Consider the following 23,695-nt stretch of genomic DNA (forward strand, 5'->3'; position numbering starts at 1 on the left):
TTTTTAGATTCCACATATAAGTGATATCAGACAGTATTTGTCTTTCTCTGTCTGACTTATTTTAGTTGGTGTAATACCATCCAAGTCCATCCATGTTGTTGCAAATGGCAAAATTTCTTTTTTTATGGCTGAATAGTATTCCATTGTGTATGTGTGTGTGTACACACATATCTTCTTTATCCATTCATCTGTTGATGGACACTTAGGTTGCTTCCATATACTGGCAATTATAAATAATGTTGCTATGAAGATTGGGGTGTATGTATCTTTTTGAATTAGTGTTTTTGTTTTCTTCAGATATATACCCAGGAGTGGAATTTCTGGATCATATGGTAGTTCAATTTGTAGTTTTTTGAGATGCCTCCATACTGTTTTCCACAGTGGCTGCACCAATTTACATTCCCACCAACAGTATATGAGGGTTCCCTTTTTTCTACATCCTTGCCAACATGTTATTTGTGTTCTTTTTGATGACGGCCATTCTGATAGGTGTGAGGTGATAGCTCATTGTGGTTTTGACTTGCATTTCCCTGGTGATTAGTGATGTTGAGCATCTTTTCATGTGCCTGTTGGCCATCTGCATGTCCATTTTGGAAAAATGTCTATTCAAGTCTTCTGCCCATTTTTTTAAATCAGTTTTTTTTTTTGATGTAGAGTTGTATGAACTGTTTACATCTGTTGGATATTAACCCCTTATCGGGTCAAATCATTTGCAAATATTTTCTCCCATTCTGTAGGTTGTCTTTTTGTTTTGTCGCAGGTTTCCTTTGCTGTGTAAAAACTTTTAAGTCTAATTAGTTCCCATTAATTCATTTTTGCTTTTATTTTCTTTGCTTTAGGAGATAGATCCAAAAAGATACTGCTGCAATTTATGTCAAAGAGTGTTCTACCTATGTTCTTCTCTAGGATTTTTATGGTATGTGGTCTTACACTTAGGTCTTTAATTCATTTTGAGTCTATTTTTGTATATGGTGTTAGAGAATATTCTATTTTCATTCTTTTACATGTAGCTGTCCAGTTTTCCCAGCACCACTTATTGAAGAGACTCTTTTATCAACTGTATATTCTTGCCTCATTTGTCATAGATTAATTGACGATAGGTGTGTGGGTTTATTTCTGCTCTCTGTTCTGCTCCATTGATCTATGTATCTCTTTTTGTGCCAGTACCATGCTGTTTTGATTACTGTAACTTTGTAGTGTATTCTGAAGTCAGGGAGTGTGATACTCCAGCTCCATTCTTCTTTCTCAAGATTGTTTTGGCTACTTGATGTCTTTTGTGTTTCCATACAAATTTTAAAACTATTTGTTCTAGTTCTGTGAAAAAACTTTAATGATGGTAATTCCTCCAATCCAAGAACATGGTATATCTTTCCATCTGTTTGTGTTGTCTTCAATTTCTTTCATCCATGTCTTACAGTTTTCTGAGTATAGGACTTTTACCTCCTTAGGTAGATTTATTTCTAGGTATCTTACTGTGATAGCAAATGGGATTGTTTCCTGAATTTCTCTTTCTGATAGTTTGTTGTTAGTGTATAGAAATGCAACAGATTTCTCCATATTAATTTTGTATCCTGCAACTTTACCAAATTTGTTGATGAGCTCGAGTAGTTTTCTGGTGGCATCTTTAGGGTTGTCTATGTATAGTAACATGTCATCTGCAAACAGTGACACTTTTACTTCTTCCTTTCTGTTTTTGATTCCTTTTAATTTCTTTTCTTTTCTGATTGCTGTGTCCATGTATCTCAGGCTGCTCTCTTGCTTAGGAAGTTACCAAATTAGTTTTTCTGACTATTGAATAAAACTATGAATCTGTTCATTACTAGATGAAATATTTTAATTATACTAAGATATTTAGGCAAGAATGATATAAGATGGGAAGGAAAGAGGACTAAATTTGTTGATCACCTACTGAGTGCCAAGAACTGAGTGAGAGAGATTCTTTATTTGCATAACCTCATTTAACCTGTACAATAACTCTGTTAGGTGTCACTATGTCCAATTTATAAAGGTATATATTGGGGCTCAGGGAGTTTAAATAAATTGTCCATGTCATAGGACTAATAAGTTGTAGAACCAACTCTGGATGTGACTGGCTTCAAATCATCTGCTAGTTCCTTCACAGCATGCTGAATGATTTTAAATGGTTTAGACTGAATGCTGTAACATTGTAGTTTGTTTGTATCTTGTTGTTTCTCAAAATAAGAGAATAACACAATAAATAGATGTTATTTATTTGCAATTTCCAAACTCAGAGAAATTCTATATAAAGGAGACATTTTTAAAATGCATTTTATCAGCGGCATAAATAGTGGGTATACTGTTTCCCTGTTGTTCACTGAAATCCAAGCAGTTATATATTCTTTTCCTCTCTGTAGATTATTCAGAGATAGTGACAAAGATGCAAATATTAGCATTGTTCAATGTCAAATCAAGGCTAAAACGACAGATGCTGTGCATTGGTTCCCACAAACTATGAGACAGACAGTAAAGGAGGTTAAACCTAATTCAGTCCTCCCCCACCATATCCTCTTCACCAATCAAATATTAGCAAAGGATAGCTCAAGTGCCATTCACTTCATTCAGTCAAAAAGCAGTATGTTTCTTCCTTCCCCCGTGAGTTAGGGTATACATGATATTATCAGTGCATGCCAGACATTGTGAATTTTGTGTTGGTGGGTCTGACTTTTTTTTTTTTTTTCCAATTTCTTTAAATATTTTGGAGCTTTGTTCTGGGATGCAGTTAAATCACTTGTTTTATCTTTTTGAGACTTGCTTTTAAATGTGTTAGTTGGGGATAAAATAGCCTTTAATTGGGGGCTTTTGAAGACCCCTCTTGAGGTACATATATTAGGAGATATTTCCACTTTGGCTGCTTGGAAACAAACTATTTCTGGACTCGTATGTGCTCTGAGTATTATACTTCCTGCTGCTTTTTGATAATTCTTTGCTTGGTATTGGTAGTTCCTTCACATGTACTAATCAGTACTTAGGTAAAGACCTAAGGAAAACCCTCTGAAGAACTTTAGAACTAATTCTCTCTGAAGCTATTTTGTCTCTAGTATTCTGCCCCATAAATTCTAGTTGTCTTGGTCTATCTGAAATTCAAATGGGTTTGCCTCAACTCAGAAAGACTGCCAGGCTCCATTTTGGTTCCTCTCCCTACATCATTGCCCAAAAATTCTCTCCAGTCTGTGGGCTGGGACAATCATAGGACTCATATTTGTTGGTACCTTTTCTCTGGAGGATCATCGTTCTGCACTCTCTTGGTATGATAATCTCTAGGTCCATCCATGTTGCTGCAAATGGAATTATTTCATTCTTTTTTTGTGGCTAATATTCCATTGTGTATATGTAACACATCTTTATACTTTATTTAGGTTGCTTCCATGTCTTGGCTATTGTAAATAGTGCTGCAATGAACACTGGGGTGCATGTATCTTTTCGAATTATGGTCTTCTTCAGATATATGCCCAGGAGTGAGATTGCAGGATCATGTGGTAGCTCTATTTTTAGCTTTTAAAGGAACTTCCATACTGTTCTCCATAGTGGCTGTACCAATTTACATTCCCACCAACAGTGGAGGAGAGTTCCCTTTTCTCCACATCCTTTTCAGAATTTATTATTTGTAAACTTTTTGATGATGGCCATTCTGACTGGTGTGAGGTGATACCTCATTGTAGTTTTGATTTGCATTTCTCTAATAATTAGAAATGTTGAGCATCTTTTCATGTGCCTATTGTCCATCTGTATGTATTCTTTGGAGAAATGTCTATTTAGATCTTCTGCCCATTTTTTGATTGGGTTGTTTGTTTTTTATTAAGCTGTATGAGCTGCTTGTATATTTTGGAGCTTAATCCCTTGTCAGTCCCATTGTTTGCAAATATTTTCTCCCATTCTGTAGGTTGTGTTTACATTTTGTTTAGTTTCCTTTGCTGTGCAAAAGCCTTTAAGTTTAATTAGGTCCCATTAGTTTATTTATTTATTTATGGCTGCGTTGGGTCTTTGTTGCTGCATTTGGGCTTTCTCTAGTTGTGACGAGTGTGGGCTACTCTTCATTGCAGTGTGTGGGCTTCTCACTGTGGTGGTTTCTCTTGTTGTGGAGCATGGGTTCTAGGCACATGGGGTCAGTTAAGTGTGGCTCGCGGGCTCTAGAGTGCAGGCTCGGTAGTTGTGGTGCATGGGCTTAGTTGCTCTGTGGCATGTGGGATCTTCCCAGACCAGGGATCAAACCCACATCCCCTGCGTTGACAGGCAGATTCTTAACCACTGCACCACCAGGGAAGTCCCCCATTCGTTTATTTTGCTTTTATTTCCTTTGCTTTGGAGAAAGATTCAAAAAGTTACTGCTGCTATTTATGTCAAAGAGTGCTCTTCCTATGTTTTCCTCTAGAAGTTTTACAATGTCTGGTCTTACATTTAGGTCTTTAATCCATTTTGAGTTTATTTTTGTGTATGGTTTTAGAGAATGTTCTAATTTCATTCTTTTACATGTAGCTGTCCAGTTTTCTCAGCACCACTTACTTAAGAGACTGTCTTTTCTACATTGTATATTCTTGCCTCCTTTGTCACAGAATAATTGACCATAGGTGTGTGGGTTTATTTCTGGGCTTTCTATCCTGTTCCATTGATCTATGTGTCTGTTTTTGTGCCAGTGCCATACTGATTTGATGACTGTAGCTTTGTATAGTCTGAAGTCAAGGCACCTGATTCCACTAGCTCCATTTTTCTTTCTCAATATTGCTTTGGCTATTCAGGGTCTTTTGTGGTCTACACTCTCTATTGTTCAATATCTGAAAAGTATCACTTCACATATTTTGTCTTCTTTAGTTGTTTAAGACAGGAGAGTGTCTTAGCTCTGTACCATAAATTGGATGGCTTCAAAAAGAGACATTTATTTCTCACAGCTCTGGAGGATGGGTAGTTTAACATCAAGATACCAAGAGATTTCGTTTTTTTTTTTTTTTTCTTTTGGCTGTGCCACGTGACTTGCAGGATCTTAGTTCCCTGACCAGGGATGGAACCCAGGCCCCAGGCAGTGAGAGCACCAAGTCCTAACCACTGGACCACCAGGGAATTCCCTGTATTTAGTTCTTGGTGAGGACGCTCTTCCTAGCTTGCAGACAGCTGACTCCTTGCTTTGTTCTCACATAGTGGGGATAGAGAGAGTAAGCAAGCTCTGGTCATTCTTCCTTTTCCTATAAGGACACTGTGTGGCTGAACCTCACTGACTCCATTTTGTTAGCTCCATCTTAGGTCCCACAGCCCCATCCCCTGCCCTTTCTGCATGACTGAGATACTCACAAGGAATGAGCCTTCAGTTGATATGAAAGCTGGAAGAATGCCTTTTGCTGATGCAGATGGTTACCTCGGGGGAGGAAAAACCCCTGGTTCCCACTGGTGTGAATATGATTCTCCCTTAGTAGTCAGATCCTGTCTTTAGCTTTGGCCCTTTCAAATCCCCTTGTACCCCTTTTGGTGGTGTAGAATACAGCTGTAAATGCTTCTAGATTGCAGTCCAACTGATACTGCCTGTATGTGAGTTACCCACAATAAACTTCAGAATTGCATTTTACAGAGATGCCTGCTTCATTTTTTCAGTCTTAAAGTTCCTTCTCAGTTTGGAGAATATTATTCAATATCTCTGCCCTACAACAGACATTAATCCCATCAGGGGGTCCCTATTCTTATAACCTCATTTAAAAAGGTCCCACCTCCTAATACCATCACACTGACGGTTAGGGCTTAAACATATGAATTTTAGTGAAACACATACATTCAGTCCATATAGAGAGAAATTCAATCTTGCTACTCTTGATTGGGAGTGGAAGCTGTTCCTCTGCAATTTTTAGTTATGTTATGTCCACTTGGTTTTGGTCAAAAACTAGCTGTTGGTCAGAACATAAGTATAGATAGCTTTGCTTTCCACTCATCCCTATTTTAGGCCACAATAAATCAGTCCAAAGATCACAAATTTTAAAAATGTCTTTTGAAGGATCCGGAACATCTTGTGGGAGAAAAAAGCCAATACTTAGAGGATGTAGGGCTTATGTCAAACACCTGTATTCTTTTGACATCACATCCAGAAGTTTTACACCCTTTTGATAAAGGCTTACTTAAAGAAGATGAAAGATATTTTATCATGCAGATTTCTTCTCAAGTATTCACTCATATTTGAAATATATTTGAATAAAAAAGACAGTCACACAGTAAAATAGGTGTGGTGGTCTATATACAGAAAACAGCTGGCTTATTGATAAGCAGGCCGGTTAGGAAATGAGGTCCCACGTCCAGCCACATTGCTTGAGAGTAATTTAAAGGCCAAACACAATCAAATAAAAATATCAGGGCTATTCACTGTGTACAGCTAAGAAAGACAACAAATAAAAACTAATTTCAGAGTACTTCTCAGGCATTCAGACCTGGAAGACATATCTCCAGTGAGTCAGAATAGCAGGGAAAGGCTGTAGTTGTAGTTTGCATTCAGTAAATCAGTGGCCTGTGCAGCCTTTACAATTCAAGAAAACCTCTGTGTTAGTTTTGAAAGCCCCCAACATTTCAAAGGCCCATCTTTTTCTTCATGTATGCTATGACACAGAAGCCCTGTTTTACCACACATTTACTGACTACTTCAAGCCAAGCAGTGTGTGCTGATTATGGGATGTACAATGAGAAGCAACAGCAGTCCTATATCCATTGGATAAGGAGGTTTAAAACAGTATGTCCAAATATTTACAACCCAAGGCACTGTGGGTTATATCCCGCAAGGATGGTCTGAAAAAGAATGTATAAGGGAAGACAGCTCTGAACTAGTCTGTAAGGGAAGCTTTCTTAGAGAAGGTAGCCTTTAAATTAGATGTGGGCAGGATTTCTGTAGGAGGAGTTAGGAGTGGGGTGGGAACTTACTAAAGGTAGAGGCAGCAAACCATAAGGTGGTGATTTAAAAGGGCAAGTCCCTCGGTGTACATAGAAGGTCAACCCGAAGGACTAATGGCAGAAACATCTGGAGAGAAAAGCTGGTCACAGGGTTATAATGAACTCTACATGACAGACTAAAAGGTAGCTGTGGCAAGCTAGGTCACCTCTGCGTTCCCTCCTCTAATACATCTGGGTTCAGGACCAAGTTCACAGCTTCACGTGGTATGGATTAAGGAACAGGAGTCACTGGGAAGCTTCCATAAGCCAAAGGTAAGCAAGGGAAAAGAAGCCAGGGAGTCCCCGGTACTCCCTTCATACCGCAGAGAATTGTACTGGGGTCAAGGCAGTGCTGAACTTGCCCAGTTTCTATGCACCAGTCATCAGATTACTTTCCTCTGTTACTCTCACTTCTTACAGGATAAGTATGGGAACCTAGCCCATCAGTGGATGTATTAGTCAGGGTTCTCCAGAGAAACAGAATCCATAGGATATATATATATATAAAGATTCAGTATGAAGAACTGACTCATGTGATTACAGAGGCTGAGAAGTCCCATTATCTGCCATCTGCAAGCTGGAAACGCAGGAAAATCAGTGGTGTAATCCCGGTCCAAGGGCAGGAGAAGACTGATGTCCCAGCTCAAGCAACCAGGCAGGAATCAAAAAGGATGGATTTCTACTTTCTCGGCCTTTTTGTTGTCTCCAGGCCCTTGACAGAATGGGTGATGCCTCCATAATGGGGAGGGCCATTTGCTTTACTGAGTCCACTGATTCAAATATTCTTCTCAGTCAAAAGCACCCTCACAGACACACCCAGAAATAATTTTAATCTGGGTACCTCATGGCCCAGTCAAGCTGACACATAAAATTAAGCATCACAGTGGGTAAATGCTCAGACTACCTAGTCATACTGAGTCTGAATTTGTGGTGCCAGGTATTTATAGGAAGCATCTGGGGAAGGCAGATAGTCTTGATCTGGAGCCCTTGGGACCTATGAGGTGTTGCTGTATCCTCTGTGGAAAGAGGAAACCATATGGGAGGCTGAGTTTCGATGGAGGTCGCAAGTCCCAGCTAGCTGCCAGGGTTACTTTGGGGGCAATTCTGCTTATTATATCATCAAAGGATTGGAATTAAGTGGATTAACAGATGTGACAAGTCCAAAAATCTTCAAGCGCCAAACAGAATAAAAGAGTAAAGGAAGTAATGGGGTTTGTGACATAATGGAAAGAGAAAGAACATTCAGTGTTAAAACTGTAAACACACACACACACGCGTGTGCACACACACACGTGCACACACACACACACGCGTGCGCACACACACACATATTCATCCTGTTCAGGCCTTTAACACTCCGTGTCCTGATTTTGCCAGTAGCAATTGCTGATACTAATATAGGTAGTGGGGCTCTGAAATCAAAGAGATAATTGAGGAGACTACTGAATTACACCAAACAAGATAGAGGACAGTGACAATGAAAATGGGGGAGGGAGTGTAGATATTAGCCAAGAATCTGAATAGCGAAGGTCAACAGAATTTGCTGACCCACCAGAGGAGTGAAAAAGAGGGAAGAGTCAAGGATGACTCAACTCATGAAAACAGGTGACTAAGAACATGACAGTATCATTAAGAGTATTAAGAAATTTAGAAGAAGAGCTGGTTTTGTGAGAAGTGGGCAATAATCTGGGCTTTAGACACGTGAGATTTGAGGAGTCAGCCAGAATACCTAGAACACGTTCTGTACACCAGGCACTCTGCCAAGCGATTGCTATAGAATATCCATTTAGTGCTTACAATTATTCTATGCACTAGAAACTATTATTATTACCTCCTGTTTTATTGGGAGGAAAATGAAGACTTAGAGAAATTAAAGTGATGTGCTAATTATACCTTTCATCTATCAAAGCCCAAACAACAAAGTCTTTCTGACGCCAAAGCTAATCAACCACTAAATAAATACACAAGTTCCAAACAAAAGACCAGATCTCAAGCTCCATCTGAAGGCACGGACAGAGAGAAACCCTGCCTACCCTATCATGAGAGAAACTACAGGGAGAAACTGAAGTTGTTTGAAGGGAACATATAGCAATCAAGAGAAAGATGGCCATGAACAAAATGTTGAGATAGTCGAATTTGGGTGGATAGTGGGAAGGAGGAAAGAGTAAGAACATGGAGAAGGAGAGGAAACCAGAAGACAGAAGTGGGTCTGAGTCACAGAAATAAATTTCAAGAAAAATCCATAATTCACAGTGTAAATTCTTGCCAGGGAGAAAAACAAGTGGAAAGGTATTGGAAACTTTGGGATAACAATGACAAATACATAAAGGCGCTTATTATATGTCAGGAACTGTTTTAACTACTTTATACATATTAATTGTATAATAATCACAAGCTTATTATCCCATTTTACAGATCGAAAGCTGATGCAGAGAGAAGCAATCACCAAAGTCAGCCAACTAGTAAGTGTCGGAGCTGCAATGCCACCCACAGAGTCTGGTATAAGCACGTACATCCTTCTCCATCATGCCACAGTTTCAGGAGAATGGCACTTACGCTGACCAGACTATAGCATGCTTAAAACAAATGGTGAAGTAAGTGATAGTTTTTCCCATCTGGATGTGTAGTGGTGGTTTACGGAATAACCTGGCTTGCATTCTTCCTTTTCTGCATTTTTTCCTTTCCAATCCTAAAAAAATACTTCCAGGAGTCCAGCGAAGGTCAGTGTACTTGTGTTGCCATGGCAACATGCAGCTTCTGTGGCCCTGGGGCTGCGAGATCTTGACAAATGGGCTGAGACCTCAAAGGCCAGGACCATCACTACTGTGAGGGCTTCTTTGACTATCTGCCACCTTCCTTTTGGCATATTCTCCCCAAAAGAGCAGAGAAGCCAAAGAGCAGAGAACCATATGTTTGATAAGAAGAAGCAGAGAGGACAGTGGAGAAGAACAAGGGGTCTGAGTCAGTGCTGAATGAGAGGAGGTCCTGACATCAAACCTCTTTCATTATGTGTCAGGCCCTTGCTCCTTGTTTTGCTTGGGTTACATAGCTCATGCTACATACATGTTGAACCTTACTTGTGCAGAATGGCAGAAAGGCACCAAAGGGAAGGAAAGATTGTAAACAACACTCACCAATCCTCTGTCTTGCCAAAGACCCTCCTTGACCAAACGCCAGCCAGGCTCCTCCGAGCCGTCTTCTCCACGAGACCTCAACCTTGGCCTATAAAGACTTGAACAAGCACTAACATGGTTGTAATAGCTCAAGGCCACATCCCTAGTGTGACCTTAGCTCCCATTAAAGTGCCTGCCTAAGAAAACTCAAGGCTGCTAAAAGAATTTACTGTTCGTTCCAGCCAACACCTGAAGATTTGGCCCCTGCCTCCTGGGCTCTGTGGGACTGCAGGAATCCAACTTCAAGAAGCTCCAGTTAGCAAACCCAGTTGGGTTTCACGTGGACCAGCCCCTTCTAGCTTGTTGTCATTTTCCACTGACTCTACTGACCCCCCCCCCGACCCCCTGCTAATCCTTCATCCTCCCCTTCAGACACCCAGTCACAAGTTGAGTTCGGTTCATGCTGGACTCTGCTTTTGCAACAGTTACTACAGATTAGAAGCTATCCCTACACTTCTAACTAGTGTCTGGCTTTCTCTTTGACAATCTCCACAGAAATATCCTCTCTAGAGCCTTTAATTTCCCTATTCATTAGTTCCTCTGCATTTTCCCATTTTAGCCCATTAGCAGGAGCAAAAGTGGGAGTGAAATTATCCTGGGGGCACTGAAAGGGCTCTGGCTCCAGAGAGGGACAGACTAGGATTTAAATAACTGCTCTTATCATCTTGGAGCCCCAAAGCCCTACATTCCTCATCTGTGATTTTGTTGAACTTGTGGCCTCCACACCTCCCCACCTGCTTTTTGTTTAATATGTCACGTTCTTCTGCCATCGGCTCAGCAATGGTTCCATTGATGGAGGACGTGTACGGAGGGGAGAAAGCAGAGCAGAGCAGCGGAGCCGGGGTCACTGCCCCTTCTTGCTGGGCCGTGGAGGTGCGCATGGAGAGACATTGGTCCTTGAAATTGGTGTTGGAAGAACTGAAAGCAACTCTGTCTACATCAGTGGTTCCCAAACTTTTCTGCACATTGGAATCACCTGTGCATGTTTGAAAACTATGGACGCCTAGTTCCCTTATCCAGACATTCTGATTAAACTAGGGTGAGATGGGCATCTGAAGTTTGAAAAGTTCCCCAGGTGATTCTAATATGCAGCTAAGTTTGGGGACCACTGGTCTACGTCACACTTAGCCCCTTAGACAGCTATAGTAACGTTACGAACAGGCCATAAATTTTCAAAAATTTTATGCCTGTCACTCTCAGTGATAAAAGTAATAGTAGCAGTAGCAGCCTCACGGAGTGCTTCATAGGTAACAAGTGTTTCACATTCATTCATTCATGTAACAACCCTGAGGTAGATATTATTCCTCAATTTTATAAATGGGGAATCTGAGTCTCAAATATCTTAAAAAACATGATTCGAACTTACAAGGTAGGTAAAGAATGGGGGCAGGATCTGAACACAAGATTCACCCCAAAGCCTTAACCACTATATCATACTGCCCCTACCCAGGACTCCTTGCCCTAGGTGCTTGACAAGTAGCTTTGAACATGCAGCCTAGAGACTGCCCAGAAAAGGGTTTGGCCCAGGGAAGACTGGGTCCAACAAACACATTTATTCAAGTTGGCATGGTGGTCTTTTTCTATCTGGATCTACGATGATGTCATGCTGTTTGAGTGATCTTCCTGACCCCTAAATCTCTTAGCAACAGTGGTCAACAATCTGGCTTGGTCAACTGGGGACTGAGCTTACAGGAGACATAGCAGGTGTCAGGGTCAAAACTGATGAGTTCTAAAGGCCAACAGAAATCCTGGGAAACAGATAGTAAATAATATGGGAGGAAAATAAAAATGGGTTAATTCAGCAAGTCTTGGTACATGAGAAATAGCAACGATGATGGGGATACTGCTTGATTCCAGAGACAAGGCTGTCCATGTGGACAATTTCAAGCAGATGAACAGATTTTCTAATCGTCATTCTATTTATTTTGTACGAATGTGTGAATGATATGTGTCCAGAACAAAGAGAACTTCATAAATGAACACTATGAGAAACCACAAGTGGGAATATATATTTGGGCAGTGTCATCTGCTAGATGGCAGTCCTGAAAGAGCCTGGCCCAACACTTGCTAGTTGTGTGATGCTGGGCAAGTGACCTAAATGTTCTGAGCCTTTGTTTCCTCGTCTGTAAAGTGAGGACATGCTTTGCTCTCATTAATCTGTTGTTGCATTAAGTAAGATAATGGCACAAACACCTTGCCCATTTCCTGGCACACAGCATGAGTTCAACACATGCTGCTTTCCTCACCTTCCTGTATCATTCTGTTCTTTTATCTCTGGAATAGAAACATAGTCAAACATTTTTGTGACATGCAGCAGGTTCCGAATCACATTTAAAAACATTGCAGGCGATTAAATGTAATGGTATATATAAAAGTGTTTCGAAAATTATCAAATACTAAATGACTCTAAGGTATCATTATTTTAATTACATAATTATACACGAGCGGATTCTATCTCAAGGCTCTGACTCCTACCTCCTGCTGCTGACTCTCACATCTGCATTTCTAGGACAAATCCCTAAAGGCCCCTTTTCCTTGGGGACATTCACCAATCTCCATTTTACATTTCCAAAAATGGACTGATCACCTTCCCTCCAAGTGCTTCTTCCTCTTCCTACCACTCCTATTGATGCTTGGGACAGATTTATCCTCTCTGTCTTTAGGTGAACGAAGGACAGGGTGATGGAATGAGCTGAAGAAGGATGGCTGTGGAATCAGAAGTCACAGTTTGCAATCTTGGAGAGGCAGAATAGCACATGGTGACTATCATATGTTCTGGAACCTAAAGCATCGATTCAAATGCCAGCCTCACCTCTCATAAGCTGGTGACCTCAGACAAGCTACCTGACATCACTGTGCCTCAGCTGCCTCACCTGTGGAAAGGGACGAGTAATAATAGCATCACCTCAGAGGGCTGTGGTGGTGATTAACTGAGCTAACACAGCATAACTACTTACAATTATTATTAGCTTGGTGCTGTCTTTGTAGCTACATAGTCTTGGATAAAGTAGCTGACCTTGGAGCCTGTTAGGTCACCTGTGAAGTAGAATAACAATGCTTGCCTGTTAGTGAATGTGATGATTAGATGAAAAAATAAACTTGCTGCCAAGGAGTTGGAATCATTCTCTAGGTTCGTCGTTGCCCAGGAAGATGGCAAATGGAGTCCAGCTGCCAACTAGAGACAGAACATGGATGTGGTCCCCTTCTCGCGTCTCCTTTCCATGGCTGGAGGGGTCATCTTACCTGGGTTTGGCGAGCTACCCCCTCTTAATCTGGATGTTCACTCTTCATCTCACCTGGAAGCCAGGTGGGGCTAGTACCCAGGCTCCTGGACGGGCTAGCTCAGCAGAGGCACTAGGGGCAAACACTCTTTCTCTTGCTGTCTATCAGCTTCCACCCCCATCATGGCTGGGATTGGGATTCAGGATCAGACTTAAGGAGAAGGCTTCTAACCTGAGCAAAAGGAGTTCTGCACATGGTGGAACCCAGTTTCTACAGTTCTCTTTCAGTGACTGGCAAAGAATACCCACAGTAGCCAAGAATACTGTACCTTCTATTTGCTATGAGTATTTTCCTTTGCAATCTTCTAAAAACCGGGTCTCGGTTATGTTGGGTACCCCTAGACTCTGGAAATAGTACTGCCATAGGAGAACGGCATACTTCTCATGATTGCTAACCACTGTAAGAACTGGAATGACTAGTCATATTATTTCCACGTTTGATGTGGTCATTCAGGCCAGAAAAGGGGCATTTTTTTCTTTTTCTTCAACCACTGGGTGTTCTTACCTCCTGAGCTCCATGGCCAATATAAAGCGGACAGACTTTCTTACAAGCAATAGCTGTTTCCTTGCTAAACCCTCTAGTTTATATTCTCAACCTTCCTGTCACTTTGGGCACCTCCTTCTCTGTCACTGTATCTTGTCAGACATCTCGTAAGTGCTGATATTCTCTCTGATGTCTCTCACTTTTTGACTTCTAAGTGTTGTTCTCTCCATACTCAGTTGCTTTTCTAGCTATGACAACACTAGATTCATCTTCCTTAAAGGATAATGCTGACGACTCACTCCAGTGGTTTTCCCATTTTCCTTAGGCAAAGGTGAATTTGCCACAAAGTTAATGAGGCGTAACGCTGAGGGTACTCCCTGGCATTGAATCCAGCACCATGTTCACGTGGTCATATGCTATTGTAAAATTAGCAGAAGTAAGATATTTTAATCCACATCAAGACTGCCATGTCTTTCTGCTTTGGCTTCCCCTTGCTGACACACCCCCTTTTGTCAGGAGTTGATGGAGTAGTGGATCTGTATTTTGGATCTGTATAATGGGAATTTTAGTTAGAGAATACACTTCAGTCCCATTTACTGCTATATATCCTCTTTGGTTCACAATCACATTGTGTTATTTTCCTAAATTTTGTAATGTTTTTGAAATCTGTCAGCCTTTAAAAATTTGTTATATGTTGTGATTTATTTCCCCACTTGAAATACACATTTGTACCTAATTTTGTATAAAAATTCTTATGAGGGTACCCAATTATATAAGCGTCAAGATTAAAAAAAAAAAAGATCCACTCCTGCTTATATTATGTGTATTTTTTAAATACGACTAGTTTGGGATTCAGTGCCCTCTCTCCTGGGATGTTCATATTTATTCCAAATTTCCCCAACCCCATGACTGTCAGCAAGGAACTTCTCCTCCTGTTGTTTACTCCTTTTCCCCTCAAACCTTCGGGTATGTGTCTGAATTCTACCTATCCTTTGGCACCCTAGCCACACTGCATGTCAAAGATAAAGATACCAAACTCATAGTTATTGGTTATTTTCATGTGATAGGCATCGTCCATACATTGTCTTTAGTTCCTTTTCTTTAATTGAAGTAAAGTTGATTTACAATGTTGTGTTAGTTTCTGGTGTACAGCAAAGTGATTCAAATGTATATGTGTATCATACATACAATTATATACATATGTTCTTTTTCATATTCTTTTCCATTAAGGTTTATTATAAAATATTCAATATAGTTTCCTGTGCTATACAGTAGGACCTTGTTGTTTACCTATTTTATATATAGTAATTTGTGTCTGCTAATCCCATTCTCCTAACTTATCCCTCCACCACCCCCTTTTCCCCTTAGGTAACCACAAGTTTGTTCTGTATGTCTGTGAGTCTGTTTCTGTTTCATAAATAAGTTCATTTGTGTCATATTTTAGATTCCACATGTAAGTGATAGCATATGGTATTTGTCTTTCTCTATCTGGCTTACTTCACTTAGTATGATAATCTCTAGGTCCATCCGTGTTTCTGCAAATGGCATTATTTCATTCTTTTTTATGGCTGAGTAGTATTCCTGTGTGTGTGTTTGTGTGTGTGTGTGTGTATTATCTTCAGTTCTTACACCACCAGAAGAGGGAGACCTCATTATGCTCATTCCATAGATGAAGCAGCGGAAGCTTTGGGAGGTTATTTTGCCCACTATCACAGAGCACAGGTGTCAAGAGCCAGCATCTTCTCTTGCCCTGCAGAAGCACCTCTTAAAAATGATAACTCCTCCCCACATCTGCCCAGCAATATCTCTGAACCCCAAAGTACTGACAGTGCCCACCTTGTAAACAGCCAACTGCTTGTGCTGTTACTTAACTATTCTGTAGACACACTTCTTATTTCCTCCCCCTTGCTCCACCCCAGCTGGAGTATATTAAACTAGAATCTGGGATGAGATCTTGCACTCCCTTTGTCCACTGAAAGCAGCTGGAGAAAGAGCTCAATTGCAATTCATAGGAGCTTGCAACCCATGAAAATGGGTGTTTCTATTCTAACTTTTTAATACCAGAATAGAAGAGCTAAGTTAAAAGATAGAAATGTCTTTAAATCCACAATGACAAAAACTATATACTAAAAATATTTTTCACAGAGAAGCACAATTCACATGTGTCTTGATACTGACAGTTCAGTATAAGTGATTAAACTGAGAAGGAATTCATAGTTTTTAGAATATAATTGAAAAATTATGTTGGAATTTTAACATCAGTTTCCATCCTTCAGCCTAAAAAATGCATACTCTGAAAACGCAATAAAAACACAATGACAATGAGGAAAAATAAATACCTTGCATATCAGAAAGATTATGATAACCAGTGCAGTTTTTTAAATCTCTCTTTTGGTACCAATTTGTCCATATATTGTTTCATGGAATATTGGGAATAAGGATTATAATCTTCGAGTTTTCATTTTCTTTCTTCCTCTCCCTCGTTCATTCATATTCTCTCTCTCTCCCTCTCTTCCTCTTTCATCATTCATGTATTGGCTGGAATGATGGAATGTTTTGTTTCTATACACAAGTTATAGGCATCTGCCTCCACAGAGTATGCAGGGAAAATTCCTGTCATCTGGCCATTGGTGAGTCATTTAATCACAGAATCTCAGGTTTATAAGAAATGTTAGATATTATATACTGCAAAACATTTCATCACACTAATAACCATAGCTGTTCAGTTTTTCAAAAGAAATCTATGAGATAAATATTATCTTTATTTTTACCAACGAGAAAACATAGGTTTAAGTAGTTAAATAATAATAATCATTATTAACATTTATCAAGTGCTTATTATATGCCAGATGAGATTCCAAGAGTTTTACATTATGTTGGCTTCTTAGTCCTCACACAACACTGAGCACAGTCCTTGGGAAGGAGGTACTCTTGTCTACACTTTATAGATGAGATAACTGAGACCAGGAGAGTTCTAATGACCTGCCAAGGTCACACAGCTAGTAAGTGGCAGACCTGTATTGAAAAGAGGCCCACAAGCTCTAGAAAGCACCACTCTGCCCCAAATAACACATCTATTTAGAGACAGCCTTTGAACTTTTTAATTCCAAAGTCTATTTTCTTAATTACACTGTTTCAATCCCCTTTCCAAATACCTTACAAAAGGTTATTAAGCCTCAGCTGGAACCCCTGTTACTGCCAGGGGGATTGGCTGCTTCTGGAGAAAGTTCATTCTATTTTTGGACAGCTCTGTTGTTAGAAAATTCTTCCTTATATTGAGCTAAAATCTACCTCCCCATTACCTGTGTGAAGGGAGTGGGATTGGGAGAAAAGGTCATTAGATATGAGGCTGACGGGAAGGTAAAGACCAGAGTGTGTAGTGCTTTAAAGACCACACCAGCTTCTAATGCTGACAGGGAGACTAAAATTCCAGTAAACGCCCAGCTGTGAAGACACATCTCCCCATCCTGCACCTGGATGGCAGGTTTTCTAACTTCAGTGCAGGAAGTTACACGTATCCATCCTACATTTGACATTCTTGGTTTCCCCTCATCATTCCAACATCAAGATATTTTTGTCTCCTGATTCTGACTTTTTGTGTATTAGCTACCTTTTCCAGCTTTCCACATTTAACAATATCTTTAATCAAGCTATTGACAAGCTCCTAAGAAAGATCTTACTGGATCGTGCCTAAAAATTAGAATTGAAATCATCGATCTCCACTAAGCTACAGTATTCATGCCTAGTGACAGAACATTGGCCAGTCTCTTCTTTTTCTCACTCTTCACTATCCTGGGTGCTTCAGCAGCCAAATGGCCACTGGGTAATAAATAATAAACATCATAAAATTTGGACTACTATAGCCAGGGAGGACATTTAATGGTGTTAACAAAGGAAATGAAGTGGTATTTATGTTTCTGCTTAGTGGAGAATCAATATTTAGTAATGACCTCATTGGAAAGTTCCTCTTTCATACCAAAAGAAAACAACGTTTCATGGATCTTAAAAGCCTACCCACTGCCACAGCTTTAAGAACAACATGGAGTCAACTGGGCAGAACACAGAGCAAGTACAAGAGGCCGAGACAGAATGAGTACACAGACCCAAGAAAGCAGAAAAAGAGGCCGTTCACTCCTGGCCATTGAATAACCCACAGCAGGCGGGCTGGCTTTTTGCAGACTCTAGTGGAGAAAGAGTGCCCCTTAGAAACACTTGGTGAAGGCTTTGTTACTTAAAATCTTTCACTGGTTGTAGCTATAGGGAGGAAATATCTCAGAAATTACAATAAACATTGTGATACAAGGATGCCATCATCCCAGCAGCCTGGGACCCAGAGGGATGCAACTCACAAAGGAAATTAAGTTCTGCTCAGAGAAGGAAAGTAAGGAACTCTGAGCTAACCCAAGCCAGAAGCCATGCCCATCAGCATTCCCAGCTGACCAAAGATTCACCAGATATGACTAAAGAGAGAATGAAATGTAAGAGTGTGCCATCTATCATTTTTAGTTTACTATATGTAACTATTCTCAAGTTACTTCTTAATAACCTACGTATAGTTTTCATTTCACAAGAGCCCATCTATTTTCTCATAAAGTACCCTATTATTAAAAATTAACAATAATTACTCTCCCTGTCTCATGTCAGAGAGAGGTCTGATCTGAGCTAACCCAAACTGAAAATCACATGTAAGACTCACACTTATGACTCTGGGGCTTACAGTAAGCAGAGCGGATAAGCAGTCCCTTTTGCAATGTTGTCTTATGCAGCTGACTTTCACCATACATAGGTTGACGTCCATATAAAACTCAACTGTGGATAGCAGAGTTTGCCTCATATATGATGTCTGGAGCAGGGTGTCCATTCTAGTTCCGCGTCGCATGCCAAGTCTCATCCTACCAAGTCCCAGTGATATCATGAGAGAAATCATCAATATCATAAGGATAGTTACGATTTATATGGCACTCGGTATGTGTCCTCAATTAAAGCAATGACTTTTGTTTATTCCTTTCTGAATTCTCATAGAAACTCTCTGGCATAGGTCTAATCATTCCGATTTTATATTTGAAGAAACTGCAGTTCAAAGCCTTCAAGAGTCTTTTCTAAAGTCAAATACCTGAGAGACAGGGGAGGCTGTATCTGCTTCCTACCGTGGAGTTATTTGCATGCCTGGTACAATTCTTAGGTTTTACTACCAGTTCCTTTCCTTTTTTGTTTTGTTTTGTTTTTCCTTGTGGCACTTCCAGCACCACGATTCTGTTTTGAACGCCCTGCCTTTTATGGACTGCTGCTAGCTGCCTACTCTGCCTTCCCAGAGGGCTCTTAAAGCCTCTGCCGATCTCGAGTCAGGGACATCCCTGGCTTCTGCTGGCACGGGAAAGAGTATCAATGCAGGCCCACATTCCATGTGTCGAAATATTTAATTTACAGACCAAGATAACAAACTGTTTAATAAAACGTGTTCAGTCCTTCTACCTTGACAAGCATACCTTTACAATAACCAGGAAGGCTACGTTTGAGTTTAGAATTATCAGATTCCTTGATAATGTGGTGATGCCAAAAGAGACAGGCCCTTGGGCTTCCCTGGTGGCGCAGTGGTTGAGAGTCCGCCTGCCGATGAGGGGGACACGGGTTTGTGCCCCGGTCCGGGAGGGTCCCACATGCCGCGGAGCGGCTGGGCCCATGAGCCATAGCCGCTGAGCCTGCGCGTCCGGAGCCTGTGCTCCGCAATGGGAGAGGCCACAACAGCGAGAGACCAGCGTATCGCAAAATTAAAAAAAAAGAGACAGGCCCTGGGCCCCAGTAAGCCTCTTCTCTCCACTTCTGGCTCCATTCTGTGCTGAGAAGGGCCTCTCATGTTCACCACCCTGGGCCTAGGACTGTGCATGCCTACGGTGTGATCCACCCTAGGGAGAGCAGATCTAGAGAAGAAGGCTCGGTGGGCCTTGGAAAAGGGCTTGGGGGCCATTTGGGCAATGAATTCTGAGATTCTGGGCACCTGGATGATGGTCTGGGAGGGGCAGGTGCCCGTTCTGAGGGCATGTTGCACTGGCCTCATGGAGGCCTTATCTTGCAGCAAAGGGCACACTGCAATTAGTACAGAGTGGGATCTTCTTACATGGCAATATTGCTTGACATTTCTCTAAATCCTGGCTTCTCTCATTCAGAACCATTGAAATAATGAGGAATCACTGGGCCAAATGCCAGAGAAGTGGCTTTGCAAGTCAAGTTGGTCTTTTAAAGCCAATTCCCTTCACCTCTTTAGAATCACTTCCTTCTAAGTACTCACGGCTTTTCTGCAGAGCCAAGCTTTCCATTCACGGAGGACATAATGTGAAAATTCATTCTCTGAAATATGTTACTTTTCCTAAGGGACCTTATGAATTTTGTTTTAAAAGAGGCTGCTATTTAAACCAAAGGAATAAATTTGCTAATAGATTTTTTAACAATAGCGGAAATGTACTTGCAGACAGGAATTTTCTTGCTATAAATCTGTGTTCATTTCCTAGGGTTGCCATAATGAATTAACACAAACTTGGTGGCTTCCAACGACAGAAATTAATTTGCTCACTGTTGTGGAGACCAGAAGTCTGAAATCAAGGTGTCAGCAGAACCGTGCTTCCTCTGAAGAGTCTAGGGAAGATTCCTTTCCTGCCTCGTCCAGCCTCTGGTGACTCCAATTGTTCCCTGGTTTGTGGCTGCATCACCCCAATCTCTGCCTCCATCCTGTAACTGAGCAGGACCCTATGGAGCCTTCCTGGGACAGATCCCTCCCTCCATGTCCTCTGCCTGACTCTTGTTTGAGGAAAAGCTGTAGTTTCCCAGGCCTCCCCTGAGTCACAAAAGCCTGGCTCAAGAATTAATGATTGAAAGGATGTGAGGAGGAGCTCCAGGAAGATGGCAGAAGAGTAAGACGTGGAGATCATCTTCCTCCCAACAGATACACCAGAAATACATCTACACGTGGAACAACTCCTACAGAACACCTACTGAACGCTGGCAGAAGACCTCAGACCTCCCAAAAGGCAAGAACCGCCCCCATGTACCTGGGTAGGGCAAAAGAAAAAAGAATAAACAAAAGAGACAAAAGAATAGGGATGGGACCTGCACCAGTGGGAGGGAGCTGTGAAGGAGGAAAGGTTTCCACACACTAGAAGCCCCTTCGAGGGCGGAGACTGCGGGTAGCGAAGGGGGAAAGCTTCGGAGCCGCGGAGGAGAGCACAGCAACAGGGGTGTGGAGGGCAAAGTGGAGAGATTCCTGCACAGAGGATCAGGGCCGACCGGCACTTCCCAGCCCGAGAGGCTCCTCTGCTCACCTGCAGGGGCGGGCGGGGCTGGGAGCTGAGGCTCGTGCTTCAGTCGGAGCACAGGGAGAGGACTGGGTTTGGTGGCATGAACACAGCCTGCAGGGGGTTAGTGCACCACGGCTAACCGGGAGGGAGTCCTGGGAAAAGTCTGGACCTGCCGAACAGGCAAGAGACTTTTTCTTCCCTCTTTGTTTCCGGGTGTGCGAGGAGAGGGAATTAAGAGCGCTGCTTAAAGGAGCTCCAGAGACGGGCGCGAGCCGTGGCTAAAAGCGCGGACCCCAGAGACGGGCATGAGATGCTACGGCCGCCGCTGCCGCCACCAAGAAGCCTGTGTGTGAGCACAGGTCACTATCCACACCTCCCCTCCGGGGAGCCTGTGCAGCCCGCCACTGCCAGAGTCCCGGGATCCAGGGACAACTTCCCCGGGAGAACGCACGGCGCGCCTCAGGCTGGTGCAACGTCACACTGGCCTCTGCGGCCGCAGGCTCGCCCCACACTCCGTGCCACTCCCTTCCCCCGGCCTCAGTGAGGCAGAGGCCCCGAATCAGCGGCTCCTTTAACCCCGTCCTATCTGAGTGAAGAACAGACGCCCTTAGGCGACCTACACGCAGAGGCGAGGCCAAATCCAAAGCTGAGCCCCGGGAGCTGTGCGAACAAAGAAGAGAAAGGGAAGTCTCTCCCAGCAGCCTCAGAAGCAGGGGATTAAATCTCCACAATCAACTTGATGTACCCTGCATCTGTGGAATACCTGAATAGACAACGAATCATCCCAAATTGAGGAGGTGGACTTTGGGAGCAAGATAGATTATTTTTTCTCCTTTTCCTCTTTTTGTGAGTGTATATGTGTATGCTTCTGTGTGAGATTTTGCCTGTATAGCTTTGCTTTCTCCATTTGTCCTAGGGTTCTGTCCGTCCTTTTATATTTTTACTTAAAAATTTTTTTTTCATAATAATTAATTTTTATTTAATAACTTTATTTTATATTACTTTATTTTATTTTATATTCTTCCTTCCTTCCTTCCTCCCTTCCTTCCATCCTTCCTCCCTCACTCCCTCCCTCCCTCCCTCTCTCTCTCTCTTTCTCTCTTTCTCTTTCTTTCCTATTTTTTCTCCCTTTTATTCTGAGCCGTGTGGATGAAAGGCTCTTGGTGCTCCAGCCAGGAGTCAGTGCTGTACCTCTGAGGTGGGAGAGCCAACTTCAGGACACTGGTCCAAAAGAGACCTCCCAGCGCCACGTAATATCAAATGGCAAAAATCTCCCAGACATCTCCATCTCAACACCAAGACCCAGCTTCACTCGATGACCAACAAGCTACAGTGCTGGACACCCTACGCCAAACAACTACCAAGACAGGAACACAGCCCCATCCATTAGCAGAAAGGCTGCCTAAAATCATAATAAGGCCACAGACACCCCAAAGCACACCAGCAGACGTGGACCTGCCCACCAGAAAGACAAGATCCAGCCTCATCCACCAGAACATAGACACTAGTCCCCTCCACCAAGAAGCCTACACAACCCACTGAACCAACAACCTTAGCCACTGGGGACAGACACCAAAAACAACGGGAATCTTGAACCTGCAGCCTGCAAAAAGGAGACCCCAAACACAGTAAGATAAGGAAAATGAGAAAACAGAAAAACACACAGCAGATGAAAGAGCAAGATTAAAACCCACCAGACCTAACAAATGAAGAGGAAATAGGCAGTTTACCTGAAAAAGAATTCAGAGTAATGATAGTAAAGATGATCCAAAATCTTGGAAATAGAATAGAGAAAATGCAAGAAACATTTAACAAAGACCTGGAAGAACTAAAGAGGAAACAAGCAATGATGAACAACACAATATATGAAATTAAAAATCCTCTAGATGGGATCAATAGCAGAATAACTGAGGCAGAAGAACAGAAAAGTGACCTGGAAGATAAAAGAGTGGAAATAAGTACTGCAGAGCAGAATAAAGAAAAAAGAATGAAAAGAACTGAGGACAATCTCAGAGACCTCTGGGACAACATTAAACACACCAACATTTGGAATTTGGGGTCCCAGAAGAAGAATAGAAAAAGACAGGGACTGAGAAAATATTTGAAGAGATTATAGTTGAAAACTTCCCTGATATGGGAAAGGAAATAGTTAATCAAGTCCAGGAAGCACAGAGAGTCCCATACAGAATAAATCCAAGGAGAAACACGCCAAAACACATATTAATCAACCTATCAAAAATTAAATACAAAGAAAACATATTAAAAGCAGCAAGGGAAAAACAACAAATAACACACAAGGGAATCCCCAAAAGGTTAACAGCTCATCTTTCAGCAGAAACTCTGCAAGCCAGAAGGGAGTGGCAGGATATATTTAAAGTGATGAAGGAGAAAAACCTACAACCAAGATTACTCTACCCAGCAAGTATCTCATTCAGATCTGATGGAGACATTAAAACCTCTACAGACAAGCAAAAGCTGGGAGAGTTCAGCACCACCAAACCAGCTTTACAACAAATGCTAAAGGAACTACTCTAGGCAAGAAACACAAGAGAAGGA

The sequence above is a fragment of the Phocoena phocoena genome, chromosome 7 (assembly GCF_963924675.1).
Source record: "Phocoena phocoena chromosome 7, mPhoPho1.1, whole genome shotgun sequence".
Taxonomy (NCBI): Eukaryota; Metazoa; Chordata; class Mammalia; order Artiodactyla; family Phocoenidae; genus Phocoena; species Phocoena phocoena.